This window comes from Megalobrama amblycephala, linkage group LG16, assembly GCF_018812025.1.
Source record: "Megalobrama amblycephala isolate DHTTF-2021 linkage group LG16, ASM1881202v1, whole genome shotgun sequence".
In the NCBI taxonomy this organism is placed as follows: domain Eukaryota; kingdom Metazoa; phylum Chordata; class Actinopteri; order Cypriniformes; family Xenocyprididae; genus Megalobrama; species Megalobrama amblycephala.
Window position 1 is genome coordinate 28,647,268 of NC_063059.1, and position 12,894 is coordinate 28,660,161.

The following is a 12,894-nucleotide window of genomic DNA, read 5'->3' on the forward strand; positions in this document are numbered from 1 at the left end:
TTATTTTTGTATCTTTGCTTATGAGAATGCGTAAGACTTCCTCAGAAAGTTAAGGAATTATTCTCAATAAACCTCCAAAATGACTTACAATTATTTAACTTAACTAAAACCACAATAAATCGGACATAAATGTAGGCCTGAAACATGATTTGCCTTCCAAATACTGCCATTTTTCCCCACCCCCAGCAATTTTTAAAACTGATGAAAGTATTTGAATATTGTTTTGAACGATGAGAGACTTAGAGTCAGAAATAGACCACTAGTTTAGGGATATTAAGCAATACCTGAGTATACTATTAGATTTATCCGTCAAAACAATCAGTAGGTATTGTTGGTGGCAAGGCAATTTTATTTGTATAGCACATTTCATACACAATGGCAATTCAAAGTGCTTTACATAAAGAGGAAGGCTGTTACATAAGAAACAGTAAAAACTGCATTTTTTCCAATGCTTATTTATACATGCCTTGACATGCATTTTAGACATTGCAGCTGTGTGTGACTATAAGGCAGCAGTAGTATAGAGCTAATAATATTAGCTATGCATTAGCTATGTTGTTTCTTTAATCAAATGATGTGCAATACATAAAATCAGTCGAACAGGTTAAACCGGGAATGAAAGAGCCTTTAGACGAGAGATTCTCCAGATCGAATAGTAAACCTGGTACATCAAGAGAGTTGCATCATTTGCATATTTCTTTTTCCTCTTCCCTCCATTATATATCCCTCCTCTCTTTTAGCCACTTTTTTTCTCCTCCTTTGCATTTTATTGCCCCAATATTAGTTGAAATCCCCCATCTCTCTCTCTCACACACACACAGACACATCTCAGTGTGGGCACAGGGGTGGGGTGTTCCCTCAGTTTGTATTGTACTACCTCACACCTCCTAATGGCCCGCCTGATAGATACGAGACTGAATGCATGAGGAACAAAGGCAAGCCATGATGATTCTCGCTCTCAAAGGAGAGCCTGTGAGTTCATAAACAGGGCACAGTATTTCTCTTAATGCACATTTTACCTATGTGTTTTAGTGGTTCATTTTGTTGTTAATATAATGGTTTAGTTGAATAATTAATATATTTTCACAAATTATTATGTTTTTGTTTATTGCATGCATGATGTTGCAAAGTCTCATGAATAGTCCCCAGAAGAAAATGTCAGACAGGGTGAAAATTATGCTGATAAGAAGCTTTCGCCTCAAATTAGTACAAACCAACAACAATCAGGGGCCCAAAAAGGTGTGAGCTTCGCATAAGATTGTCTGCAATTAAAAGTGTGAGAGAAAAAAGCTCTCCTCTAATATGCTCAAAGGGAAATTCACCCGCTCCACAGAGTGTGAATGAGTGTCTCTAAGCTGCATAGCCTCATTATATGTATGTATCATTGAATGTAATGGAGGGTGGGGGCTGAGAGTGGAGGATGACATTTTGACCCTGACGTAATCTACAGGTCTGTGGGAGGTGTGGATGCCCTTAATGACCTGCTCAGTGTCAGTCAATAGCCAAACTCAAATGCATGAATGCTTCATTAGTTCATCTGACTGAGCTTGGCAGTGAGATCATGGAAGATTGGATTGGTTGTTACTTTGCATTTGCTTTTAATAGCACACTGTTGCCCACAATTTAATTTTATTATTTTTAGATTTTTTACTTTATTGGTAATTTTGATAAATTTATTATTAAATATAATTTATTATTTTATTAATATTTTTTTAAATAAAGGAACAAATACATATTTGTTCTAACATTAGTTGTTGCATTTATTATATACAATTTATTTATTCATTTTGAGCTTTCCCAACCATGTTAATGAGCTTGTTCATAATGAAATGGGCATTTAAATTGAGGTTTTTGTGACACTATTCAGGTGTAACCAGTACTTGATCATTACATCATCCTGCGGAAAAAGAAAATGACCTCACAGGCCCTGAAAAAGTGAAACAGATCATTTTCACAGACCCTTTATAATCAGATAATCCTTCAGCCCTTTGAGGCAGAGACCTGTTAAAACAAACAAAAAAAGAGTATAAAGGCATAAATAAGAGAATACAGGTTACTTACCTATAATTTTGATACGTTCTATTGGGACAGGGGGTTTTGATTATTTTTTCTCCCTGCTGTGATGTGGTTTGAAGATTTGAAAGGCTTAAAATAATCATTATTTCAAAGAGATGAAAAATGACAGGTTCATGAGGCAGTTTTATGAAATGACTTTCCTGTACACTGTTAAATTTGACTGTTTTGCTTTCTTGTCGTTGTGCCGTGGGCTCTGAGGGACAGATCCAACACAAGACCTGGTCCAGGTGATGCACACATCTCAGAGATTAGAGCCCACAGCCTTGGGCCATCTTTAGAAGATACTCCAGTCCCAGCAAGAACAACTCTCAGCCTCAAGCTTTGAATAACAAGGTGTCTTCCGCATATACATAGCCTACTCCTTTTAGCAAAGCCATTTTTTTTCCCCCACAGATTGTGTACAAAACATTTTAGCATGTTAAAGATGAATGAGAAAACCGGAACAGTGTTCAACTCTATAACATGAGTGAAGTAATACATGAATGTGTTCGAACCAACATTAAGGAAAGTGAATCCACATTCAGTATATGAATTATTGACTTACTATTGAACTCATAAGGAAGGTGAGGGAGGGACAGTAATTGTTGCATGTGTGCCCTTTTCAGTAACTTAAGTAATTTAAGCTTCGTAATGCTTACAGGAATCAATCAGTCTGTGGTCCGTAATGGTTGGAGACCATCTCACAATTTGTGAGAGCTTCAGCATGACCCGGCAAATGCAAAGCGTCCATTAACACAGAGTGTCGGATAAGAGCCCCCCGCCTTCTCATGCTCTATATATGAGTTTATAGCCCCACTTTTCCCCAGGGTTCTTTTTCCCCCTTTCTTCTCTGTTATATAGATTGTGGCATATCAAACTGTGCCATTATAACATTTCCAATGGAGAAGGGCTTTTTATTGTACCTGCACTTGCACTACAATTATGAGGTGTTTTCCTTTTCAGTCATTTATTTTGCATTAAAAAAACGTTTAATGATATAATGTAACATAAAACAGCTTGCACTTCTTTTGTAAAATTCTAAACGATTCTAATTCTTGTGGTGTGGTAATATATGAGAACCTTTTATGAGAGGATATGATGGTATAGGCATGTAAATATTTGATAACTTCTAAAAGGACCTGAAAGGCAGACCACATGTAGAGGACCTTTGAATTCTTTGATGTTCTGATACTATAAAGACATCATCCATGCAGTATAATCTTGCCTAGTCATAACATTAACGTGCAGAAGATATTATATACTTTTTTTTACACACACTTTAATAAATAAAATAAAACTCAAAATATCTCAGCTTCATTTTTGTCAACAAAAACAGCTCAGAAAAGTCAAAAAACAAAGACGACACAATACATTGCTAAATCTTTCTCAACAACAGATCTCTTGTTCAGCGAATCAACTAACATAAGAAAAGGCTTTTTACAACATGAAGATGTTTCATGTATAGCACACCCTTAAAATTCTGCATACAAACATATAATAAAGCAAAAATATAAGAAATGAACATCAACACACATCAAATAGCCCAACTAACCGACATAATGACAAAAACAACAATAAAAGCATAAAATAGTAAAACATTAATCCTTTAACAGTAACTGTATAATTTATTCATGCCGTAATGCATGCTGGGAACTCACAAACCCTTAACAAAACAACGTTTTTGGAGATGACTCTTTGTTATTTTAGTTCTGCCAAGTTTTAGCTGAACATTGTTGCTGTAACGTGCTAAAAACACTCATCTCTGCCTCAATGACAATGAATGGTGGTTAATGCTCTGAAATAGTCTCAACATTGTGATGTTTGTTAGTCTATTTCATTTGAACTAATATTCAACATGCTTAAGATGACAGCCAAAGTGTTGCAGTGAAATGTTAAACCGACTGTATTTGTCTGAAACCCTGTTTATGAATGCTTATGGCTAACTGCTGCTCCTTCTCTACATCCAAATAACTGCTGCTCCTTCTCTACATCCAAACAAGTTTTTTTTTTTTTTTTTTTTTTTTTTGTGAGAAAACCTCAAAAAGATCATGTGAGGGGGAGTTTTGTATCCCTGGGTTTGGTCCTTCATGTTTAGGTTTCTTTTTTATTTTAACTCTTCAGATTTACCCCATTTTCAAGTCATAATATTCTCCAGAGCCACTAAAACCCATTTTTGAATCATTCTAATGAAACACTCAGATGACATATCAGTCTCCTTTATCCCACACACTTACCCGGATAACGTTTATCACTTTCATTATGCATCAAAGCATACAAGAGATTTCAGATACTCTGGTTTCCTGATAACCGAAATCCTGGAGTCTGTCAAACCAAGACCAGACGCCCATACAAAGACCCAATATCTGAAACCAAGATCTGACAAAAAACAGACCAAGGCCCAAATAAACAATACCGTAAAGCAGTATCAGTGAGAGGGTGTTGTTGTTGTTGTTTTTCTTTGATTAGCACCACCTTTTTTAGTGACAGAAACCAAGACCTACACAACAGAGAGGACAAGCCCACTGATCACAAAGGTCTAGACAGGAGAATCTCGAGTGATCAGTAATTGTTACAAATACTACTTTGTAATGGTGTGTTTAACCATTTAGAGTATCAGATGAGACTGTTTAGATAACAGGGTGTGGCAAAGCTAATAAAAACTTGCAAAAAACCTACAATCACTTTTGGGATTAATTGACAGGCTGGGTTGTCCATTATCCTGCTGTCTTTTTCTCCCAAAATAAAAGCATTATTGAAAATGGAAAGCTCTGAAATACAAGATAAAAAGGCCTGAAATGCATTATTAACTAGCTTCAGTCATAACACAAATGAAACGAGCGTCTACAGAGCAAGCAATGAGGCAACTTGTCAGACAGCTTGTTGTTGTTCCTGTTTAATGCCATGAATTTATTCATGGTGGGAGGTTGAACAATTTCTTTGAAAATATGAATGCAATAAGTTTCCTCCCATTCAATTAGTGAGATGCAGAACTAAGTAAAATGATAAGAGATGAATGGGTACATTTTTTTTTTTTTGATAACACTGGAATCTGCTCTGTACTTTCAAATGCACTGACACAGAAACTAAGATAACCGAGCAGAGACTGGAGAATATGAGGAAATACAAAAATGACCGTGATTTTAACAGTAAAAGACTATAAAAATGCTGCGGTGAAAAACTGTCAATTGGTTTACAGAAAGTTTCCGTACTATATACAGTGAATAACTGTAATAGATCTAACGGTACATTTAATGTAATTTTACGGTAAAATACCATTAAATTCACAGTTTTTGGAAGTGAAAAATAAGAATTAATTGTAAAATTTACAGTGAAAAACCGTAAATTGACATTCCCACAATTCCCTGCGTGACACTTCACATTTGATATATTTTCTTCTTAGTTTTTCTCATTTTTTTCTAATCAGTTATGTACATTAGGGTTTTATGTTACATCTAATGTTGTTAAATTAATGTTTATTGCATTTTTAAAATTTCATGCATGTTATAATGATGGTGTTTAGTGTGTGTGTGAATGACACTGTGTGCACCTTCTATATGTTAGTGTTGTCCTTCTCAGCTTGTGGAAAAGCTGCTTGTGATGAACTTTGATTCATCATGTGACTCTCATCATCACTGTGTTTGGTGACTGTCAGTGTATAATAAAAGTACAAAACAGATATTAGTACTTCATTAGGTTGGTAAATTAACATTATATCAGTTAATGAAATACGTTATTTTACCGTAAATTTAACAGATTTTTTTTTTACGTTGCTACTGTATTTTTTACGTTAAAGTTCTGGCAACCACAGCTGCCGTTTTTTTACCGTCAATTTTACTGGGATTTTTTTTACAGTGTACAGTAAAAGACAGGAAAAAACTTCTTTAATTTTGCCTTGGCAACTGAAATAAATAAGCTTAATCTTAAGTACTACTATTACTAAAACTGAAATAAAGCTATTTAGAAATGAATTTTATTTGTGATATTAAAATTAATAAATAATATAATACTATATGAATAATACTAAATTATCTGCATACAACTCGAAAAAATACAAAATAGCATGAAAAATGTTGCAGAGATTATAGAAAGATGCAGATGTTGGTTCTGCTGAGGCATGTTTTGTCCTGTTGGATTTGTAATTCTTTGCAGGTTTCTGTTGTGGAACTATGAAGGTCTGTTTGAGATCCTGTTATGCCACTGACTGAATTTCACAAGCCCTCTGGCAATTTTTCAGACAAAAAACTACCGCTTTGCTCTTTTCAGACATGGTCGCATTCCAAGTGGGGTCAAACTGCTCCAAATTCCCAAACCCCAAACACATCCGCAGTCAAAGATCTGCCCAGACATCATCACAATTGTCACTTGTCACTCACTAAGGGTACGTTTACACAACAGCAATGAACTAAAAACTGAAAAGTTTTTCACGTACAGACGACAGCGTTGTCAAAAGGATCCCTGTTGACATGGATCCGCAAAAATGACTAAAAAGCTGTACTATTCATGCAAGGCCAGTAGTTGGTGATGTCACTTTGTAAAGAAACACTATGCGCCTATAGACTGAACACGTAATACGCAAATTTGCATTTTTGTAGTTTACAATCTTGCACTTTCAGGCCTTCAAAACACAGATGTTGTGTAAATGAACAGCCAAAATGCATAAAAAGTTTTCAGTTTTTAGTTGAAAATGGTGTCATGTAAACTGTAGTTTTTCACAGTGTCCATTAGAAACATAATCATAATAGATAGTTTTCCTACGTCCACGTAGGCCTATATTTTACAGAATTAGACGTGTTCTTTGGTCAACGTATTTTGTTGATCCCGGAACAACATTCCTGTCCGAAAATGTAATCCTAACTATATCCCTACCCCCCTACCTATAAGTTATCCTTAAAATCAGAGGGAAATGACAGGTGAATAATTCTGATGTAGAAGCCTAAACTTGACATAAACTGTAAACTTGTCCCTCAAATCTGATTGGAACGTTGATCCAAGAACATGTTGCACTTGGTGAAATCAGGTTCTGCGTCCACGCAGACAGATCATTTCCTTTTCCATAATGTATATGTATCTAAAACTTTGTGACAACAAGCAGGAGTAAAACTACAGTATCTGAAAGAAACTCTGTAATATGGAGCACATATTCTTGCTGGACAATACTGGTGATTGTACTCTAAACTGAAATGTCTTTGCATCTCCTGAGGCTATAAATCTTTAATGAAAAGGTTGTCTCTGACTCAGAGTGCTCAGATCCCTTCACTCCTAAAAATAAAAGAGTGTCTAAGCTGCTTTGTGAACTGGTAAGACTTGTATTGAGTGACTCATAAATGACTGCATGAGTTACTGCTCAAAACTATATAGGCAGTAATTTAATGTACAGAATGTTACAGGAAAAGGAGTCAACTGGATGTACACCACTTTTGCCTGAAGACCCCAGGTGAAAAAAAAAGTACATTTCTACAATATACTTAAAGTGCTCTATTTTCGTGCACTAATTTTGTACTTAATATACTAAAAATTCTACTTTAGTACTACTTAAGATAATCTTAAGAACATCTAAGTGAACATCTCAACTGTGCTATTTTGAGACACCATGAAATATTAACTTAAATGTGCTTTTAATATACTATCTCTGTTTTTAAAAAATGTATTTAGATACCTCTTATAGTACATTTGAACCCATAGTGTACTACAAGTGGTAGCTAAATATATTTTTTTAAATACAGAGAAAGTATATTAAAAGCACATTTTAGTTATTTTAGTTAAATATTCCAGGATTTTTCTCCATATAGTGGACTTCAATGGAGCTCAAACAGCTGAAGGTAAAAATTACAGTTTACAGCGATCCCAGATGAGGAATAAGGGTCTTATCTAGAGAAACCATCGCTCATTTTCTTTAAAAAAAATGTAAAATTTTATACATTTTAACCATAAATTCTCATCTTGAACTAGCTCTCTTCTTCTTCTCTATTAGAATTCCAGCAGTGTAGACACTGCTAAGTGTATTACTGCCCTCCACAGGCCAAAGTTTGAACTAAATTGTCATATACGATATGCTAGTGCAAGTATATAACAATTATTTATAAAATATAATTTATTTATTTATTTATTTTTAAGAAAATTAGCGATGGTTTCTTTAGATAAGACCTTTATTCCTCATCTGGGATCATGTAGAATGCTTTGAAGCTGCACTGAAACTGTAATTTTGACCTTCAACCCTTTGGGCTCCATTGAAGTCCACTAGGCCTATATGGAGAAAAATCCTGGAATGTTTTCATCAAAAACCTTAATTTCTTTTCAAATGAAGAAAGAAAGACATGAACATATTGGATGACATGGGGGTGAGTAAATTATCAGGAAATTTTTATTTGAAAGTGAACTAATCCTTTTTAACAGTTAACATTTTAACAGTGGCTGCTAAAATGGCAACAAAGCCAGCGAAGATTGCAGTTCAGTTTCCATGTTACTGTTTACACGGTCGTCAAGGATACGCAGGGTGAACGTGGGCAGCCACGCCACCATTTTCAAAAGTCTCAGTTTTGGTCCGTTTATACTGAAAGGCAACCCTGGCATTTTCAAACTAAAACGGGTCTGCACTCTGCAGCGTTTTCGAAAGTCTCCGTTTTCAATGGGAGAAAACGCCAGAGTAGTGTAAACAACAGTTGTAACCGTAGCAAAAGTTATGCTTTTTAAAGCGAAAACGGAGTAGTGTAAACAGGGCCTTGAAGTTTTGAACAAACATTCCTACTGTAACATTAATAGAATGTTTGTTAATGGTTTACTATGAGTGGAAAGAGAGGCATGACTCCTGCTGTAACTTTACCTGCGGGTGTCGCTGTAAGGCAGTGTTCTTTTAGAAATACGAGAGAATTTGTAATATTTGTGTTGTTTTATATGTAATATGGATTCATTTCTCTTCCTATTTTTTTTTTTGAGGAGGCACTGCCTCCCTTGCCTCCTCGGAGGAAACGTCCCTGGTTCACAGTTAGTCTTTAATAGTGTTCTGAATGTTCAGATATTTGATTTCAAATCTTAATGGGAACATTAGCAAAAGGATCTTCAAAAATATTTTTGTTAGCTGTGATGTCCATCCTTGCGTAGAATTCAGCGTGGTGACAGTTTCATGCTGACCTGGTGTATTATTTGTGAGGAGCATTTTCACAAATCATTCGGGTCACCACAATACACATTGACATTTGCCCTCTTTCCCAATCACTCAGTGATTCAGAGGGCAGACCTTCACTCGGTCTGAAGCAGAGAACATAACGTATCCTATGAATAATGCAGCACTTTTTACATCATCATAGCACAGCCTGCAGGCAGCCTGCTTTGTGTCTCGGCCCCTGTAATGAATTATGAAAGATGAGCAGCACCTCTACAGCTGGAGCCGGTCGGGAGACGTGTGGCTGGGGCTGGTCTATGCACAGCAGGGGGTGTGCTATAGGACACACTCAACCGTCCCATCCCTACTGCTGGCGTTGTCTGGCACTTCTGCCCTGAACTCTCCTTTACATCTGGGTCAGAGGGTGTAAAAATGCCCCTGCATTCCACTGGTAAAACACGCTGCTGGTGTCCAGAATTAAAGCAATGTATTATAAAAAAGAAAATGGTCTGATATGTAAAAAATATGTGCAGCATTTTCTGTGTAGTCATAACTGTAAATACCAATTGCCACATTGGTGATAAACATCATGTTCCAAGAAATCCGTGTTACACAACTCCTTGAATGAAACCAGTTTTTCCTTGAGTGCATTGCCAATTTCTTCTTTACACTTGTTATGGAATGTGATTGCAATATTTAAAAAAGTAGTTTCATTATTAATCTAGCCATGATCATAATTATGAGTCTTATCATATAAAATTATTGCAGAGACTGTGGTGCATTTTTAATGCTTTAAAAGGTCTTTGTCATTATAACTGAATTTGAGTAATGTCATTTTTACATTGGAAAGGTAACAATGAAAACATGCATTTACACAAAAATTACAATACCATTCAAAATGTTTTTTTTTTTACTTCAACAAAAAAGAAAATGAATACTTTTACTCTGCAAAGATGCATTAAATTGACCACAAGTGACAGTAAAGACTCTTAGTTACAAAGATTCATCACAAAAAATAGCAACACAACTGTTTTCTACTTTGATAATAATAGTAAATGTTTCTTGAGCACCAAATCAGCATATTAGAATTATTTCTGAAGGATCATGTGACACTGAAGGCTGATGGAGTTCATTTAATACACATAAAATAGTTATTTTAATATGTAATAATATTTCACATTACAGTATTTTCGATCATATATATATATATATATATATAAATTATTAGAGGTATTAAACCATTGATACTCTCAGCATTGGTTTCTCAAACACATTGGTCTTAAATTACAGGCTGTTTTAGTGGGAACTCTTCAATCACTCTGTTATTTAGGGCTCTTCATTTGGCCTTAATTTTTCCTTAGGTTAAATCATATGAGTTCATTTTCCAGCAGCTGGTTTTCCCATTATCCTCATACTCAGAAAACAGCATAACCCAACATCATAGTAATATTGCAAACTATCAGAGAGTTGCACTCGCAGCTAATGTTTTACCCACAGTCTCCAGAGACAGACAGAGGCAGATAGGCCCATCTGTCTGGATATGGTACAGTGCATAAATGTTTCATGATTCCTTTCCTGTCTGGTAATTTCTTGCAAACTCAATCTCCCAAAATGACACTACTTGTCTATTTTAAATATATCTACTCCATTAATTAGTTCAACCCTGCCATGCAATTTAACATTACATGAAATTGCATCATAGAGAATTCCATTACGACACAATAAATCACTGCTCACATATTACTTTTAGCCATTGCAATTAGCACATTGCGTTGCAATTGAAATTATGTCATCTTTCTAACTAATAAGGTCACACCCGCATCCTGTGAAGAGCTCCTGCCCCATTTCTCAGGTATTGTTCTGATGAGTACCTCACACTCACGTTAATTAGAGTTTTACCCAATGGAGGACCGGCGTATTTACTTCTCATACCCCCACTGTCCTTCCTCATATATTATTCTCGTGTATTAACTATCCTCATCATCATATAATGAAAGTCATTTTTCTGTGCATTTATCATGACCTACTTAGCACCATGTAAATTTTTAATGTGCAGTGGCTTTGACATTAGAAGATCCTTAATATCATTACTGTACTAAATGCTTTTCACAAAATTAATTTAGGGGGTATGATATCTATGAACAAATAACAATTTAGGCTACGCTTTTATCCAGAGTGAACAAAGAGTAACTACTGTTTGTACTGCAGGACATATAAAAGCACCTCCAGTTCTGAGATTATTGTGCTTCCATCTGAAACAAGAGCTATGCTTACACAGACTTCAATAATCAAACAATTGTCCTCACTAACACAATAATCTGAAAAGGAAATCGCCAAACAGCATTTTCCAATTACGTTAACATGTCCATGGGTAATAATGGTGCGTTCAAATCATGTCGGAAAGATCGTATTTACGAGCAGAACCGACATGAATGCCACCACAATGTCGTAAATACCAGTGGGAAGCTCCTAAGTTTCTTTAAGCTCCGATCTGTACGAGTTGTGGGCGTGTTAGTCCTGGGAAGTTCGTATTTAAGAGGTGGGAAGTCGTGTTTACGATGGTAGGTGCGCAAAATAACAACACTTCTGCTTCTAGAAAATGTAGAGCAAAGAATGTGCATTAGTTGTATGTTGCTTTTTTATGTTTTTTAATTAATTTATAAAGCCATTGTAAACTTTATTGTTACATATTACATTTTTATATTGTGATGCTATCGTATTTTTTGCTGTGAATCAACTTACTTAGTTGTAAATAGAAAAGCCTGACAATGTCACTGCTAAATACCTGAATTCTCAAGAGTTCACACGCTCTATTGTTGTAACGTTACCTGCACAATCGAACGCGACTTACAAACGTTTTACCGCTTGGTGAAAATACAAACCTTGAATAAATTACAAATTTTGTTGTTACTGAAACCATGCAGAAACTAAATTATATTTATAAAGTATGTGTTAAAGGGTTAGTTCACCCCAAAAATTAAAATTCGGTTATTAAAAGTGCTACAGATGATTTTTTCGTCGACTGAGAAACCAAAGACTGTTAGTGAGTTTTTGAAACAAGCGCATGCCCCACCTTCACAGCTCATTTCGAGGGAACGCCTCCCAAAACTCGTGCACGAATATTGGAACACGAGTGTTTACCACCGGCATTCGCTGTGTCGTGTTAGTGGATTCATTATGTTGGACTCACCGCAGGTAACTCATAATCTGCAGTTGTTACTCCTGTCTCCTGACAAAAACATTGCATGCGGCGCCTGTGGAGTGTGGAAAGTTACTGGAGCGCGCAGCCGCGCACATCTCGCACAAGGAACGTAATGGCAGTGATTGACAAGCCAGAGGGCCAATCGTTTACGCGATGATCGCGTAAAAGATTGGCTGATGTTTTTAAGGCCCTACCTCGTGCACAGATGATGTATATTAAAATTATTCATTTCAGTGCACCTGATAAATAGTCTTTTAATCAGTATAAAACAAAACATCCTCTGTAGCACCTTTAATTGCCCACCCTCATGTCGTTACACACCCGTAAAGCCTGGGATACGCTGCACGATTTTAGCAATCCAAGACCCCTACGTCACTGTGACCTACGTCACTGTGACGTCACCGCTCTAGCTGGAGGCAAAACATAAGGAAGAACTCATAGCAGGCGCGCTAAAAGTTTGAGGTTTTGACTTTAAAATGTCGTCTTGTTGTGTTTTTGGCTGCCAGAATAGAAGGAACAGCACTTTTGGTTCAAAACT